Raw genomic sequence first — 18,196 nt, 5'->3', positions numbered from 1 at the left:
ACAAAATACTTCACTTTTCCCCTAAAATGGGGGAACAAATAAATTAATTTGTCCCAATACTTTTGATCCCCTAAAATGGGGGAACAAATAAATTAATTTGTCCCAATACTTTTGATCCCCTAAAATGGGGGAACAAATAAATTAATTTGTCCCAATACTTTTGATCCCCTAAAATGGGGGAACTTGGTACAAAAAGTGCTGTACCATTTCAAATCTGAAGTGCTGGAGTACAAAGCCAAAAAAGCTCACTGTGTTTTAATAACCAGAGGACCCCAGACCCCAGTACTGCCCTTGTTTTAATAACCACAGGACCCCAGTACTGCCCCTGTTTTAATAACCACAGGACCCCAGTACTGCCCCTGTTTTAATAACCAGAGGACCCCAGTACTGCCCCTGTTTTAATAACCACAGGACCCCAGTACTGCCCTTGTTTTAATAACCACAGGACCCCAGTACTGCCCCTGTTTTAATAACCACAGGACCCCAGTACTGCCCCTGTTTTAATAACCACAGGACCCCAGTACTGCCCTTGTTTTAAAAACCACAGGACCCCAGTACTGCCCTTGTTTTAATAACCACAGGACCCCAGTACTGCCGTTGTTTTAATAACCACAGGACCCCAGTACTGCCCCTGTTTTAATAACCACAGGACCCCAGTACTGCCCCTGTTTTAATAACCACAGGACCCCAGTACTGCCCTTGTTTTAATAACCACAGGACCCCAGTACTGCCCTTGTTTTAATAACCACAGGACCCCAGTACTGCCCTTGTTTTAATAACCAGAGGACCCCAGTACTGCCCCTGTTTTAATAACCAGAGGACCCCAGTACTGCCCCTGTTTTAATAACCACAGGACCCCAGTACTGCCCTTGTTTTAATAACCACAGGACCCCAGTACTGCCCCTGTTTTAATAACCAGAGGACCCCAGTACTGCCCTGTTTTAATAACCAGAGGACCCCAGTACTGCCCCTGTTTTAATAACCAGAGGACCCCAGTACTGCCCCTGTTTTAATAACCAGAGGACCCCAGTACTGCCCTTGTTTTAATAACCACAGGACCCCAGTACTGCCCCTGTTTTAATAACCAGAGGACCCCAGTACTGCCCTTGTTTTAATAACCAGAGGACCCCAGTACTGCCCCTGTTTTAATAACCACAGGACCCCAGTACTGCCCCTGTTTTAATAACCAGAGGACCCCAGTACTGCCCCTGTTTTAATAACCAGAGGACCCCAGTACTGCCCCTGTTTTAATAACCACAGGACCCCAGTACTGCCCCTGTTTTAATAACCAGAGGACCCCAGTACTGCCCCTGTTTTAATAACCAGAGGACCCCAGTACTGCCCCTGTTTTAATAACCAGAGGACCCCAGTACTGCCCCTGTTTTAATAACCACAGGACCCCAGTACTGCCCCTGTTTTAATAACCAGAGGACCCCAGTACTGCCCTTGTTTTAATAACCAGAGGACCCCAGTACTGCCCCTGTTTTAATAACCACAGGACCCCAGTACTGCCCCTGTTTTAATAACCAGAGGACCCCAGTACTGCCCCTGTTTTAATAACCAGAGGACCCCAGTACTGCCCCTGTTTTAATAACCACAGGACCCCAGTACTGCCCCTGTTTTAATAACCAGAGGACCCCAGTACTGCCCCTGTTTTAATAACCAGAGGACCCCAGTAATGCCCTTGTTTTAATAACCAGAGGACCCCAGTACTGCCCCTGTTTTAATAACCAGAGGACCCCAGTACTGCCCCTGTTTTAATAACCACAGGACCCCAGTACTGCCCTTGTTTTAATAACCACAGGACCCCAGTACTGCCCCTGTTTTAATAACCAGAGGACCCCAGTACTGCCCCTGTTTTAATAACCACAGGACCCCAGTACTGCCCCTGTTTTAATAACCAGAGGACCCCAGTACTGCCCCTGTTTTAATAACCAGAGGACCCCAGTACTGCCCCTGTTTTAATAACCAGAGGACCCCAGTACTGCCCCTGTTTTAATAACCACAGGACCCCAGTACTGCCCCTGTTTTAATAACCAGAGGACCCCAGTACTTCCCCTGTTTTAATAACCGCAGGACCCCAGTACTGCCCCTGTTTTAATAACCAGAGGACCCCAGTACTGCCCCTGTTTTAATAACCACAGGACCCCAGTACTGCCCCTGTTTTAATAACCAGAGGACCCCAGTACTGCCCCTGTTTTAATAACCAGAGGACCCCAGTACTGCCCCTGTTTTAATAACCACAGGACCCCAGTACTGCCCCTGTTTTAATAACCACAGGACCCCAGTACTGCCCCTGTTTTAATAACCACAGGACCCCAGTACTGCCCCTGTTTTAATAACCACAGGACCCCAGTACAGCCTCATCACCCCAGTACAGCCTCGTCACCCCGGTACAGCCTCGTCACCCCAGTACAGCCTCGTCACCCCAATACAGCCTCATCACCCCAGTACAGCCTCGTCACCCCAGTACAGCCTCGTCACCCCAGTACAGCCTCATCACCCCGGTACAGCCTCGTCACCCCGGTACAGCCTCGTCACCCCGGTACAGCCTCGTCACCCCGGTACAGCCTCGTCACCCCAGTACAGCCTCGTCACCCCGGTACAGCCTCGTCACCCCGGTACAGCCTCGTCACCCCGGTACAGCCTCGGCACCCCAGTATTGCCTCAGTGGGACTCTTCTGGGTTGACTGAAGTGGTCAGACAGACACACTCTATATCCTTCCTCCCCAGTTCTAAGTTTTTTTTTTACCATTACCAAGGAACCTCCTCCTCTCCTCAACCTCTTCCTCCACCTCTTCCTCTACCACCTCCTCTTCCTCCTCTCTTCCACCTCTCCGTCCTCCTCCTCCACCTCCTCGCCTCGTCCTCCTCCTCCCTCTCCAACTCCTCGTCCTCCTCCTCCCTCTCCAACCACCTCTTCCTCCCTCTCCTCGTCCTCCTCCTCCACCTCTTCCTCCACCTCTTCCTCCAACTCCTCCACCTCCTCCTCCCTCTCCAACTCCTCCACCTCTTCCTCCTCCCTCTCCTACTCATCCTCCATTTTTTACTGCATGGTTATATGTTACAGTGTCTATGTCCTTAATATGACCTTGTTACTCACTGTTTATGAACATAATGTATACATATGTATTGCCTTGGCTGCTATAGAGAGATATATTTGATTCCAAAGCCAGATATTGTGATGTAGAGTGAATTACATACATCTTTTTCATTGTTTAGATAGTTTATCCATAAAGTATAATTGTACATATTGATAGAACTTCTAAGAATAATTCATATGCAAAACAAGTAAGCTATATTTCATACATTCAAGTCTGGGATAAAATGTGGTAAAAACAGTTATAGTTTACCTGAGAATATATTTTATTTGAGTGTTGTAGTTGAATAGGCTGACTAGGTTGGGTGGTAGTGGTAGTGTTGTAGTTGAATAGGCTGAATAGGTTGGGTGGTAATGGTAGTGTTGTAGTAGTGGTTGTTGTGGTAGTTGTAGTAGTAGTAGAAGCAGTAGTAGTAGTAGTAGTAGTAGTAGTAGTAGTAGTAGTAGTAGTTGTTGTAGTAGTTGTAGTAGTAGTAGTTGTAGAAGCAGCAGTAGTAGTAGTAGTAGTAGTGGTAGTAGCAGTAGTAGTAGTAGTATTAGTAGCGGTGGTAGTGGTAGTAGTAGTAGTAGCGGTGGTAGTGGTAGTAGTAGTAGTAATGCTGGTAGTAGTAGTAGTGCTGGTAGTAGTAGTAGTAGTAGTGCCAGTAGTAGTAGTGGTAGTAGTAGTAGTAGTGGTAGTAGTAGTAGTAGTAGTAGTAGTAGTAGTAGTAGTAGTAGTAGTAGTGGTGGTAGTAGTAGTAGTGGTAGTAGTAGTATTAGTAGTGGTAGTAGTAGTGCCATTAGTAGTAATAGTAGTAGTAGTAGTAGTAGTGTTAGTAGTAGTGGTAGTAGTAGTAGTAGTAGTAGTAGTAGTAGTAGTAGTGGTAGTAGTAGTGCCAGTAGTAGTAGTGCCAGTAGTAGTAGTAGTAGTAGTAGTGGTAGTAATAGTGGTAGTAGTAGTGGTAGTAGTAGTAGTAGTGGTAGTAGTAGTAGTGGTAGTGGTAGTAGTAGTAGTGGTAGTAGTATGACTACCAGTTTATTAGGTACACCCATCTAGTACCAGGCCAGTTTATTAGGTACACGTGAAGGAGGAGGACGGCCATTTATGAGATACTGAATCACCACGCTCAAAGTCGTTTAGGTCACTCGTTTCGCCCATTCTAACGTTCAATGGAACAGTAACTGAATGCCTTGAAGCCTGTCTGCCTGCTTTATATAGCAAGCCATGGCCACGTGACTCACTGTCTGTAGGAGCGATCCATTTTGGTGAACGTGGTTGTGTACCTAATAAAGTGGCCGGTGAGTATAGTTTAGAATAACAGAGCCATATCAAGTAACAACATGTTATCTACAACTGGCTTGATCTGAGAGAAGGATGACATCATTATTCAAACCCAGAGTTCATTTAGCCTGACAGGCAAATCGCCAGCACGTTTCGGCTCGTAATTGGCTACCAAGCCCTCATTGGTTGTCTATCTCACTAGACATTGGTATTGTCTCTAAATGCATGTGCAGCATACATCACTGAGAGGCTTGAAAGGCATGGCTGGATACCATCACTGGTAGATCGCCCATGTCTTTCTAGTCTTGACTCGGCAATGGATTCAACTATTTCCTACATAATGAAGTCTGTCAACCACATATTTATTTACAGCAGGTAGAATACAATGTAGAGGCAAACGCTAGATTTATTTTAATATAGATTTGTACAGTGTTTTTGTATATAATGCACTATATGTCAATGATATTATAATGCTGTCTCCTTGGAGAAGGGAACACACTCTTGTTGAATGGATGAATTCAGCTCCCGATCAACTGAAATGGAATTCAGAATTGCCGTTTGAAAAGGCTTCTTTGTGAATAATCTAGACCATTCTATGGAATTATAGATTCACAGAACAACATTCTATGGAATTATAGAATCACAGAACAACATTCTATGGAATTATAGAATCACAGAACAACATTCTATGGAATTATAGAATCACAGAACAACATTCTATGGAATTATAGAATCACAGAACAACCTTCTATGGAATTATAGAATCACGGAACAACTGAAGGGACGAAATCAGCTGACGTGGAGCTGAACTGTCTTCAACTAGCAAACACAGATTTACTTTTATAAAAACTGGGTATTTTTTTATAAGAGAACAGAGTTTTCAATAAGTGAATTTTGTTGTTGTTGATAATAATCATGGTTGATAATAAAAATGTACATCCTGATAGTATTGCAAATTATATCCAGTAAACACTATTTGTTTTGTACACACATTGTTTTTGTTTATATGTAAACTATTGTGAAGTGTTTGTCTACCATCCTCCAGTATTTTCTTCTTCACATTGTTCCATTTGAGTGATTCATGTATCTGAATGGAGTGCTTCCTTAGTACAGGTACAGGTATATCAGCAGGACTACTGAACAGGACTAGTGTCCTGTTCAGGGGGTGGATTAGTGTCCTGTCCAGGTGGTGGACTAGTGTCCTGTCCAGGTGATAGACTAGTGTCCTGTCCAGGGGGTGGACTAGTGTCCTGTCCAGGGGGTGTACTAGTGTCCTGTTCAGGGGGTGGACTAGTGTCCTGTTCAGGGGGTGGACTAGTGTCCTGTCCAGGTGGTGGACTAGTGTCCTGTTCAGGGGGTGGACTAGTGTCCTGTCCAGGTGGTGGACTAGTGTCCTGTTCAGGGGGTGGACTAGTGTCCTGTTCAGGGGGTGGACTAGTGTCCTGTCCAGGGGGTGTACTAGTGTCCTGTCCAGGTGGTGGACTAGTGTCCTGTCCAGGGGGTGGACTAGTGTCCTGTCCAGGGGGTAGACTAGTGTCCTGTCCAGGGGGTGTACTAGTGTCCTGTCCAGGAGGTGTACTAGTGTCCTGTTCACGGGGTGGACTAGTGTCCTGTCCAGGGGGTGGACTAGTGTCCTGTTCAGGGGGTGGACTAGTGTCCTGTTCAGGGGGTGGACTAGTGTCCTGTCCAGGGGGTGTACTAGTGTCCTGTCCAGGTGGTGGACTAGTGTCCTGTCCAGGGGGTGGACTAGTGTCCTGTCCAGGGGGTAGACTAGTGTCCTGTCCAGGGGGTGTACTAGTGTCCTGTCCAGGAGGTGTACTAGTGTCCTGTTCACGGGGTGGACTAGTGTCCTGTCCAGGGGGTGGACTAGTGTCCTGTTCAGGGGGTGGACTAGTGTCCTGTCCAGGGGGTGTACTAGTGTCCTGTCCAGGGGGTGTACTAGTGTCCTGTCCAGGGGGTGGACTAGTGTCCTGTCCAGGGGGTGGACTAGTGTCCTGTCCAGGGGGTGGACTAGTGTCCTGTTCAGGGGGTGGACTAGTGTCCTGTTCAGGGGGTGGACTAGTGTCCTGTTCACGGGGTGGACTAGTGTCCTGTCCAGGGGGTGTACTAGTGTCCTGTTCAGGGGGTGTACTAGTGTCCTGTTCAGGGGGTGGACTAGTGTCTTGTCCAGGTGACAGACTATTGTCCTGTCCAGGGGGTGGACTAGTGTCCTGTTCAGGGGGTGGACTAGTGTCCTGTCCAGGGGGTGGACTAGTGTCCTGTTCAGGGGGTGTACTAGTGTCCTGTTCAGGGGGTGGACTAGTGTCCTGTCCAGGGGGTGGACCAGTGTCCTGTCCAGGGGGTGAATACGATTCAATGTGATACAACATGATTCAATGTGATACAATACGATTCAATGTGATACAACACGATTCAATGCGATACAACACGATTCAATGCGATACAACACGATTCAATGCGATACAACATGATTCAATGCGATACAACACGATTCAATGCGATACAATACGATTCAATGCGATACAATACGATTCAATGCGATACAACACGATTCAATGTGATACAACACGATTCAATATGATATAATACGATTCAATGCAATACCATACGATTCAATATGATATAATACGATTCAATGCGATACAACACGATTCAATATGATATAATACGATTCAATGCAGTACCATACGATTCAATATGATATAATACGATTCAATGCGATACAACACGATTCAATATGATATAATACGATTCAATGCAATACCATACGATTCAATATGATATAATACGATTCAATGCGATACAACACGATTCAATATGATATAATACGATTCAATGCAATACCATACGATTCAATATGATATAATACGATTCAATGCAATACCATACGATTCAATATGATATAATACGATTCAATGCGATACAATACGATTCAATATGATATAATACGATTCAATGCGATACAATACGATTCAATGCGATACAATACGATTCAATGTGATATAATACGATTCAATGCGATACAATACGATTCAATGTGATATAATACGATTCAATGCGATACAATACGATTCAATGTGATATAATACGATTCAATGTGATACAATACGATTCAATGTGATATAATACGATTCAATGTGATACAATACGATTCAATGCGATACCATACGATTCAATGTGATATAATACGATTCAATGCGATATTCAATGCGATACCATACGATTCAATGTGATATAATACGATTCAATGCGATACCATACGATTCAATGTGATATAATACGATTCAATGCGATACAATACGATTCAATGCGATACAATACGATTCAATGCGATACAATACGATTCAATGTGATACAATACGATTCAATGTGATATAATACGATTCAATGCGATACAATACGATTCAATGTGATATAATACGATTCAATGTGATATAATACGATTCAATGCGATACAATACGATTCAATGTGATATAATACGATTCAATGTGATATAATACGATTCAATGTGATATAATACGATTCAATGCAATACCATACGATTCAATATGATACAACATGATTCAATGTGATATAATACGATTCAATGTGATATAATACGATTCAATGTGATATAATACGATTCAATGCAATACCATACGATTCAATGCGATACAATACGATTCAATGTGATATAATACGATTCAATGTGATATAATACGATTCAATATGATATAATACGATTCAATGCGATACAATACGATTCAATGTGATATAATACGATTCAATGCGATACAATACGATTCAATGTGATATAATACGATTCAATGCGATACAATACGATTCAATGTGATATAATACGATTCAATGTGATATAATACGATTCAATGTGATATAATACGATTCAATATGATATAATACGATTCAATGTGATATAATACGATTCAATGTGATACAATACGATTCAATGTGATACAATACGATTCAATGCGATATAATACGATTCAATGTGATACAATACGATTCAATGTGATATAATACGATTCAATGTGACAACATTTGTTGCATAAACACATTAATTTTCCTTTTTATATTCACATCTATTGCTGATGGAGCTCATGAGCTGGGCCTCTCTGAGATGCATCTGTCTGAGCTGTGTGTGTGTGTGTGTGTGTGTGTGTGTGTGTATTCAATCCATTTTAGAGTGAGGCTGTAAAGTAACAAAATGTGTAAAAAGTCAAGGGGTCTGAATACTTTCCGAAGGCACCGTATCTTGATTAGATAACTATTCACCACCTGAGTCAATACATGTTAGAATCACCTTCTCCAGAGATTACAGCTGTGAGGCTTTCTGGGTAATTCTCTAAGAGCTTTTCACACCTGGATTGTGCAACATTTACCTATTATTCTTTTCAGAATTCATCAGGCTCTGTCAAATTGGTTGTTGATCATTGCTAGACAACATAGATTTTCAAGGAGATTTAAATCAATACCATAACCTGGCCATTCAGGAACATTCACTGTCTTCTTGGTAAGCAATTCCAGTGTTGATTTGGCCTTGTGTTTTAGGTTATTATCAAATCAAATCAAATTTTATTTGTCACATACACATGTTTAGCAGATGTTAATGCGAGTGTAGCGAAATGCTTGTGCTTCTAGTTCCGACAATGCAGTAATAACCAACAAGTAATCTAGCTAACAATTCCAAAACTACTACCTTATAGACACAAGTGTAAAGGGATGAAGAATATGTACATAAAGATATATGAATGAGTGATGGTACAGAACGGCATAGGCAAGATGCAGTAGATGGTATCGAGTACAGTATATACATATGAGATGAGTAATGTAGGGTATGTAAACATTATATTAAGTGGCATTGTTTAAAGTGGCAAGTGATACATTTTTTACATAAATTTTTCTAATATTAAAGTGGCTGGAGTTGGGTCAGTATGTTGGCAGCAGCCACTCAATGTCAGTGGTGGCTGTTTAACAGTCTGATGGCCTTGAGAAAGAAGCTGTTTTTCAGTCTCTCGGTCCCAGCTTTGATGCACCTGTACTGACCTCGCCTTCTGGATGATAGCGGGGTGAACAGGCAGTGGCTCGGGTGGTTGTTGTCCTTGATGATCTTTATGGCCTTCCTGTGACATCGGGTGGTGTAGGTGTCCTGGAGGGCAGGTAGTTTGCCCCCGGTGATGCGTTGTGCAGACCTCACTACCCTCTGGAGAGCCTTACGGTTGTGGGCGGAGCAGTTGCCGTACCAGGCGGTAATACAAAAAGTTTGTGAGTGCTTTTGGTGAAAAGCCGAATTTCTTCAGCCTCCTGAGGTTGAAGAGGCGCTGCTGCGCCTTCTTCACGATGCTGTCTGTGAGGGTGGACCAATTCAGTTTATCTGTGATGTGTACGCCGAGGAACTTAAAACTTACTACCCTCTCCACTACTGTTCCGTCGATGTGGATAGGGGGGTGTTCCCTCTGCTGTTTCCTGAAGTCCACAATCATCTCCTTAGTTTTGTTGACGTTGAGTGTGAGGTTATTTTCCTGACACCACACTCCGAGGGCCCTCACCTCCTCCCTGTAGGCCGTCTCGTCGTTGTTGGTAATCAAGCCTACCACTGTTGTGTCGTCCGCAAACTTGATGATTGAGTTGGAGGCGTGCGTGGCCACGCAGTCGTGGGTGAACAGGGAGTACAGGAGAGGGCTCAGAACGCACCCTTGTGGGGCCCCAGTGTTGAGGATCAGCGGGGTGGAAATGTTGTCGCCTACCCTCACCACCTGGGGGCGGCCCGTCAGGAAGACCAGTACCCAGTTGCACAGGGCGGGGTCGAGACCCAGGGTCTCGAGCTTGATGACGAGCTTGGAGGGCACTATGGTGTTAAATGCCGAGCTGTAGTCGATGAACAGCATTCTCACATAGGTATTCCTCTTGTCCAGATGGGTTAGGGCGGTGTGCAGTGTGGTTGAGATTGCATCGTCTGTGGACCTATTTGGGCGGTAAGCAAATTGGAGTGGGTCTAGGGTGTCAGGTAGGGTGGAGGTGATATGGTCCTTGACTAGTCTCTCAAAGCACTTCATGATGACGGAAGTGAGTGCTACGGGGCGGTAGTCGTTTAGCTCAGTTACCTTAGCTTTCTTGGGAACAGGAACAATGGTGGCCCTCTTGAAGCATGTGGGAACAACAGACTGGGATAGGGATTGATTGAATATGTCCGTAAACACACCAGCCAGCTGGTCTGTGCATGCTCTGAGGGCGCGGCTGGGGATGCCGTCTGGGCCTGCAGCCTTGCGAGGGTTGACACGTTTAAATGTTTTCCTCACGTTGGCTGCAGTGAAGGAGAGTCCGCATGTTTTAGTTGCGGGCCGTGTCAGTGGCACTGTATTGTCCTCAAAGCGGGCAAAAAAGTTATTTAGTCTGCCTGGGAGCAAGACATCCTGGTCCGTGACGGGGCTGGTTTTCTTTTTGTAATCCGTGATTGACTGTAGACCCTGCCACATACCTCTTGTGTCGGAGCCGTTGAATTTGAGATTCTACTTTGTCTCTATACTGACGCTTAGCTTGTTTATTGCCTTGCGGAGGGAATAGTTACACTGTTTGTATTCGGTCATGTTTCCGGTCACCTTGCCCTGATTAAAAGCAGTGGTTCGCGCTTTCAGTTTCACGCGAATGCTGCCATCAATCCACGGTTTCTGGTTTGGGAATGTTTTAATCGTTGCTATGGGAACGACATCTTCAACGCACGTTCTAATGAACTCGCTCACCGAATCAGCGTATTCGTCAATGTTGTTGTCTGACGCAATACGAAACATATCCCAGTCCACGTGATGGAAGCAGTCTTGGAGTGTGGAATCAGATTGGTCGGACCAGCGTTGAACAGACCTCAGCGCGGGAGCTTCTTGTTTTAGTTTCTGTCTGTAGGCAGGGATCAACAAAATGGAGTCGTGGTCAGCTTTTCCGAAAGGAGAGCGGGGCAGGGCCTTATATGCGTCGCGGAAGTTAGAATAGCAATGATCCAAGGTTTTTCCAGCCCTGGTTGCGCAATCGATATGCTGATACAATTTAGGGAGTCCTGTTTTCAGATTAGCCTTGTTAAAATCCCCAGCTACGATGAATGCAGCCTCCGGATATATGGATTCCAGTTTGCAAAGAGTCAAATAAAGTTCGTTCAGAGCCATCGATGTGTCTGCTTGGGGGGGAATATATACGGCTGTGATTATAATCGAAGAGAATTCCCTCGCCCCTCTTCTTACCAGAAAGATGTTTGTTTCTGTCGGCGCAATGCATGGAGAACCCAGCTGGCTGCACCGACTCCGATAGCGTCTCTCGAGTGAGCCATGTTTCCGTGAAGCAAAGAACGTTACAGTCTCTGATGTCCCTCTGGAATGCTACCCTTGCTCGGATTTCATCAACCTTGTTGTCAAGAGAATGGACATTGGCGAGAAGAATGCTACGGATTGGTGCACGATGTGCCCGTCTCTGGAGTCTGACCAGAAGACCGCTCCGTTTCCCCCTTTTACGAAGTCGTTTTTTTGGGTCGCCGGCTGGGATCCATTCCGTTGTCCTGGGTGAAAGGCATAACACAGGATCCGCTTCGCGAAAGTCATATTCTTGGTCGTACTGATGGTGAGTTGACCCTGCTCTTATGTTTAGTAGTTCTTCTCGACTGTATGTAATGAAACCTAAGATGACCTGGGGTACAAATGTAAGAAATAACACGTAAAAAAACAAAAAACGTCATAGTTTCCTAGGAACGCGAAGCGAGGCGGCCATCTCTGTCGGCGCCGGGAAGGTAGAGCACAGCGTGCGTGTGTGTGACGTGTGCAGTGCTCACGCTTTCTTCTAATAGCTTCTCTCACACGTGTGCATATCACTGGGAGAACTTGCACAATTGGTTTGGAGAACTTGCACAATTGGTGGCTGACTATATACTTTTTTGCCCCACTGTGTGTGTGTGTGTGTGTGTGTATATATATATATATACAGTGCCTTGCGAAAGTATTCGGCCCCCTTGAACTTTGCGACCTTTTGCCACATTTCAGGCTTCAAACATAAAGATATAAAACTGTATTTTTTTGTGAAGAATCAACAACAAGTGGGACACAATCAGGAAGTGGAACGACATTTATTGGATGTTTCAAACTTTTTTAACAAATCAAAAACTGAAAAATTGGGCGTGCAAAATTATTCAGCCCCTTTACTTTCAGTGCAGCAAACTCTCTCCAGAAGTTCAGTGCGGATCTCTGAATGATCCAATGTTGACCTAAATGACTAATGATGATAAATACAATCCACCTGTGTGTAATCAAGTCTCCGTATAAATGCACCTGCACTGTGATAGTCTCAGAGGTCCGTTAAAAGCGCAGAGAGCATCATGAAGAACAAGGAACACACCAGGCAGGTCCGAGATACTGTTGTGAAGAAGTTTAAAGCCGGATTTGGATACAAAAAGATTTCCCAAGCTTTAAACATCCCAAGGAGCACTGTGCAAGCGATAATATTGAAATGGAAGGAGTATCAGACCACTGCAAATCTACCAAGACCTGTCTGTCCCTCTAAACGTTCAGCTCATACAAGGAGAAGACTGATCAGAGATGCAGCCAAGAGGCCCATGATCACTCGGAATGAACTGCAGAGATCTACAGCTGAGGTGGGAGACTCTGTCCATAGGACAACAATCAGTCGTATATTGCACAAATCTGGCTTTTATGGAAGAGTGGCAAGAAGAAAGCCATTTCTTAAAGATATCCATAAAAAGTATCGTTTAAAGTTTGCCACAAGCCACCTGGGAGACACACCAAACATGTGGAAGAAGGTGCTCTGGTCAGATGAAACCAAAATTGAACTTTTTGGCAACAATGCAAAACGTTATGTTTGGCGTAAAAGCAACACAGCTCATCACCCTGAACACACCATACCCACTGTCAAACATGGTGGTGGCAGCATCATGGTTTGGGCCTGCTTTTCTTCAGCAGGGACAGGGAAGATGGTTAAAATTGATGGGAAGATGGATGGAGCCAAATACAGGACCATTCTGGAAGAAAACCTGATGGAGTCTGCAAAAGACCTGAGACTGGGACGGAGATTTGTCTTCCAACAAGACAATGATCCAAAACAAAGCAAAATCTACAATGGAATGGTTCAAAAATATACATATCCAGGTGTTAGAATGGTCAAGTCAAAGTCCAGACTTGAATCCAATCGAGAATCTGTGGAAAGAACTGGAAACTGCTGTTCACAAATGCTCTCCATCCAACCTCACTGAGCTGTTTTGCAAGGAGGAATGGGAAAAAATGTCAGTCTCTCGATTTGCAAAACTGATAGAGACATACCCCAAGCGACTTACAGCTGTAATCGCAGCAAAAGGTGGCGCTACAAAGTATTAACTTAAGGGGGCTGAATAATTTTGCACGCCCAATTTTTCAGTTTTTGATTTGTTAAAAAAGTTTGAAATATCCAATAAATGTCATTCCACTTCATGATTGTGTCCCACTTGTTGTTGATTCTTCACAAAAAAAATACAGTTTTATATCTTTATGTTTGAAGCCTGAAATGTGGCAAAAGGTCGCAAAGTTCAAGGGGGCCGAATACTTTCGCAAGGCACTGTATATGTATATGTATATGTATATGTATATGTATATGTATATGTATATGTATGTATGTATGTATGTATGTATGTATATATATGTATATACAACGACACAGCCTCCTGCGTCCCAAATTGACACAGCACCTGCGTCCCAAATTGACACAGCACCTGCGTCCCAAATTGGTGAGGGGTTATGTGTTCACACCTCCACCTGCCCCAGCCAACCTCCTCCTCCCCAGACCTCAGCAACCTTTGCGCATAGGAAGCAATATTTAAGAGGAAAGAAGAACACAAGACCAGGAGGGAACAGACAGGAAAGATAGAACATGACAACCCGAAACAATGGTCAGTCACGTAAACATTCAGGAACATGGCACAAAAGACCACAACAGCTACAAACTCCAACGAACAGAACATCAGGGTCCTTAATTTTTACAACTCCCAACGATTCATAGTCACTTCCAATTATTCTTAGTCACTTCCAACGATTCTTAGTCACTTCCAACGATTCATAGTCACTTCCAACGATTCATAGTCACTTCCAACGATTCATAGTCACTTCCAACGATTCATAGTCACTTCCAACAATTCATAGTCACTTCCAACGATTTATAGTTACTTCCAACAATTCATAGTCACTTCCAACGATTCATAGTCACTTCCAACGATTCATAGTCACTTCCAACGATTCATAGTCACTTCCAACGATTCATAGTCACTTCCAACGAAACAGAATTTCACTAATTTCAATCATTTAACCTTGTAGTGTTCAGCGATCTTCAACAGCTGTTCCCTTAGTACATCATTCTAACAGTTCCTGATGGAAAGCGAATTAACTTGTCTACATGAGACACCAAAGTCATAAGTAAATAATCTTGCTCAACCCCTCTGAGCACATCAGACCACAACCAGAGAAATGACAATCAGACTGAGCACCACAGAAGAGAGATGAGATACGGAGCTTCCCCAAAACCTACAATAACTCAACCCTAGTCTTCGTGCAGATTTGCGGTGGGTATTTATGCACTGTAGCCTGCTGGCAAGGAAAAACTCTCCAGCATGCTGGCAAATTCCACCAAGCCACGGATGTGCCCCCGAGACAACTGCTCAGTCCACAGACACCACACAAAAATAACAAACATTTAACCATGCACAACATGTCCAAAATTGAAACACGTCGCTAAGCCTATCAGGGGAAAAAGGCTATAGCTCCGGGTAGCAAGTTCCACTACCCTACACAAATCTCCTACCGAGGTACACAGCCGATTTAATCACCTCCTCAGACTGACTTCCCAACAGAAAGTAGAACAAGAGTTTCCAGGCTAGGCAGGGCCTGGAAACTAACCATTATACTCTCTCCAACGCAGCACACAAGCCAAACAACAAAGGCAACCAATACTGGGCCTATCAAACTCAAACACAATATGCAAACCAAACACGTACCTCCACGGTCTCCCAAACCAATAGTTCAAAGATCCCGGATGAGCCTCCACTTGTCACGAACCGGCTCAAAGCCCGTAACAAAGGGAGACAACGTGGAGATAAGGAGTAACAAAATATATATTTATTAACTAAAGCAACTAAGGAAAATATACAATGGTGTGTGTAATCAGTAATCAGTAGTGTAAGTGAGTGTTTTGCATGCATGAATGTGATAATGCAGGGTGTTGAAAGGTGCCAAAGCAAACAAACAAAAGGCCACCAAGAACCACAACACAATCTACAAAGGTGTCTGCATGGAGAGAGTCTCGTCCATGAATGTGGAAAAGGTCTATTTATCCTGGGAGACACCTGGCCCAGGTGTTTCCCATGAAGCTGACGACCCTCCCAACTCCGCCCACCGGCATCCTAATAAGGAAACAAGAACAAAGAGAGAATACGGCAGACAGAGTGGGAGGGTCGTCACAGGTACCTTACCTCAGCATACTATATTCAGTATGCTTACTTAATTTATTAAATACAGTATGCTTACTTAATTTATTGTGTTCTTCTTATTCTTATATCTTGTATGTTTTTGGTCTACCTTGTTATTTTTAGTATTACATTGTTATTGATTATGCAGGCTCTAACCCCAACATGGCAGTAAAGGCACTGTACGTGTGCATGATGAGACATTAAAAACTTGAAACTAATGACAGAAAGAATGAAGTGTGTTTTGTGGAACTCCCAAAGAGGCTGATTCTGTGATTTAATCTGTTTTCTGCTGACTTTCACTAGTAAGAACAAGAACAAAATAACCACTGAGATATAATAAGAACTGAAGACTGCGTCCAAGATGTCCGACTGTCGTTTTCAAGGTAATCTACTCCTCTTCCCATACTCCGATTCATGGACTGTCTATATCCGTGTTGCATCTGGTTTACATGGAGCAACATCATAGCACGAGCAGCAACGGTGTCATCACGTCATCCAAAAACATGGCAGACATTGGATGAATAGAAAATTGTAATATATTTGATTGTGAATGATGGAGAAAAAAAAATAATCTGCCTCAGCTAAAGTGTCTTATTAGGAATTTTCAGATTTGTCTTTTCCATGTGGCTGTCTATGGAAGTTTAAAGAACATTTCCATGTGCAAATGTACTCTCTTAATTAAGGATGTGGTGATGTTCAACACTTGGCCAATATCATAGTCCTGTCCTCAACCACTTATATTTCTCAAATCCTTTCGAGCTTAAATTCCAGCTAAATTTAGAGCTCAGTTAGGGCTAACTACTTACAAAAAGCATGTTTCTGATAAATCAAATCAAATGTATTTATATAGCCCTTCTTACATCAGCTGATCTCAAAGTGCTGTACAGAAACCCAGCCTAAAACACCAAACAGCAAGCAAATGCAGGTGTAGAAGCACGGCCGCTAGGAAAAACTCCCTAGAAAGGCCAAAACCTAGGAAGAAACCTAGAGAGGAACCAGGCTATGTGGGGTGGCCAGTCCTCTTCTGGCTGTGCCAGGTGGAGATTATAACAGAACATGGCCAAGATGTTCAAATGTTCATAAATGACCAGCATGGTCAAATAATAGTAATCACAGTGAACAGGTCAGGGTTACATAGCCGCAGGCAGAACAGTTGAAACTGGAGCAGCAGCACGGCCAGGTGGACTGGGGATAGCAAGGAGTCATCATGTCAGGTAGTCCTGGGGTATGGTCCTAGGGCTCAGGTCCTCCGAGAGAGAGAGAAAGAAAGAGAGAAAGAGAGAATTAGAGAGAGCACACTTAGATTCACACAGGACACCGAATAGGACAGGAGAAGTACTCCAGATATAACAAACTGACCCTAGCCCCCCGACACATAAACTACTGCAGCATAAATACTGGAGGCTGAGACAGGAGGGGTCAGGAGACACTGTGGCCCCGTTCGAGGACAACCCCGGACAGGGCAAAACAGGAAGGATATAACCCCACTCACTTTGCCAAAGCACAGCCCCCACACCACTGTCTTTATTATATTATGACAGACCAGCTAGCTCTCCTGTCTCTATTATAATATGACAGACCAGCTAAATCTACTGCCTCTATGTCTCTATTATATTATGACAGACCAGCTAGATCTACTGTCTTTATTATATTATGACAGACCAGCTAGATCTACTGTCTCTATTATGTTATGACAGACCAGCTAGATCTACTGTCTCTATTAAATTATGACATACCAGCTAGATCTACTGTCTCTATGTCTCCATTATATTATTACAGACCAGCTAGATCTACTGTCTTTATTATATTATGACAGATCAGCTACATCTACTGTCTCTATTATATTATGACAGACCAGCTAGATCTACTGTCTCTATGTCTCTATTATATTATGACAGACCAGCTAGATCTACTGTCTCTATTATATTATGACAGACCAGCTAGAACTACTGTCTGTATTATATTGTGACAGACCAGCTATATCTACTGTCTCTATTATATTATGACAGACCAGCTAGATCTACTGTCTCTATTATATTATGACAGATCAGCTACATCTACTGTCTCTATTATATTATAACAGACCAGCTAGATCTACTGTCTCTATTATATTATGAGAGACCAGCTAGATCTACTGTCTCTATAATATTATGACAGACCAGCTAGATCTGCTTTCTCTATTATATTATGACAGACCAGCTAGATCTATTGTCTCTTTATTATATTATGACAGACCAGCTAGATCTAATGTCTCTATTATATTATGACAGACCAGCTCGATCTACTGTCTCTATTATAATATGTCAGACCAGCTAAATCTAGTGTCTCTATATCTCTATTATATTATGACAGACCAGC

Source organism: Oncorhynchus clarkii, chromosome 6 (assembly GCF_045791955.1).
Source record: "Oncorhynchus clarkii lewisi isolate Uvic-CL-2024 chromosome 6, UVic_Ocla_1.0, whole genome shotgun sequence".
In the NCBI taxonomy this organism is placed as follows: domain Eukaryota; kingdom Metazoa; phylum Chordata; class Actinopteri; order Salmoniformes; family Salmonidae; genus Oncorhynchus; species Oncorhynchus clarkii.
This window is presented reverse-complemented; position numbering follows the sequence as displayed.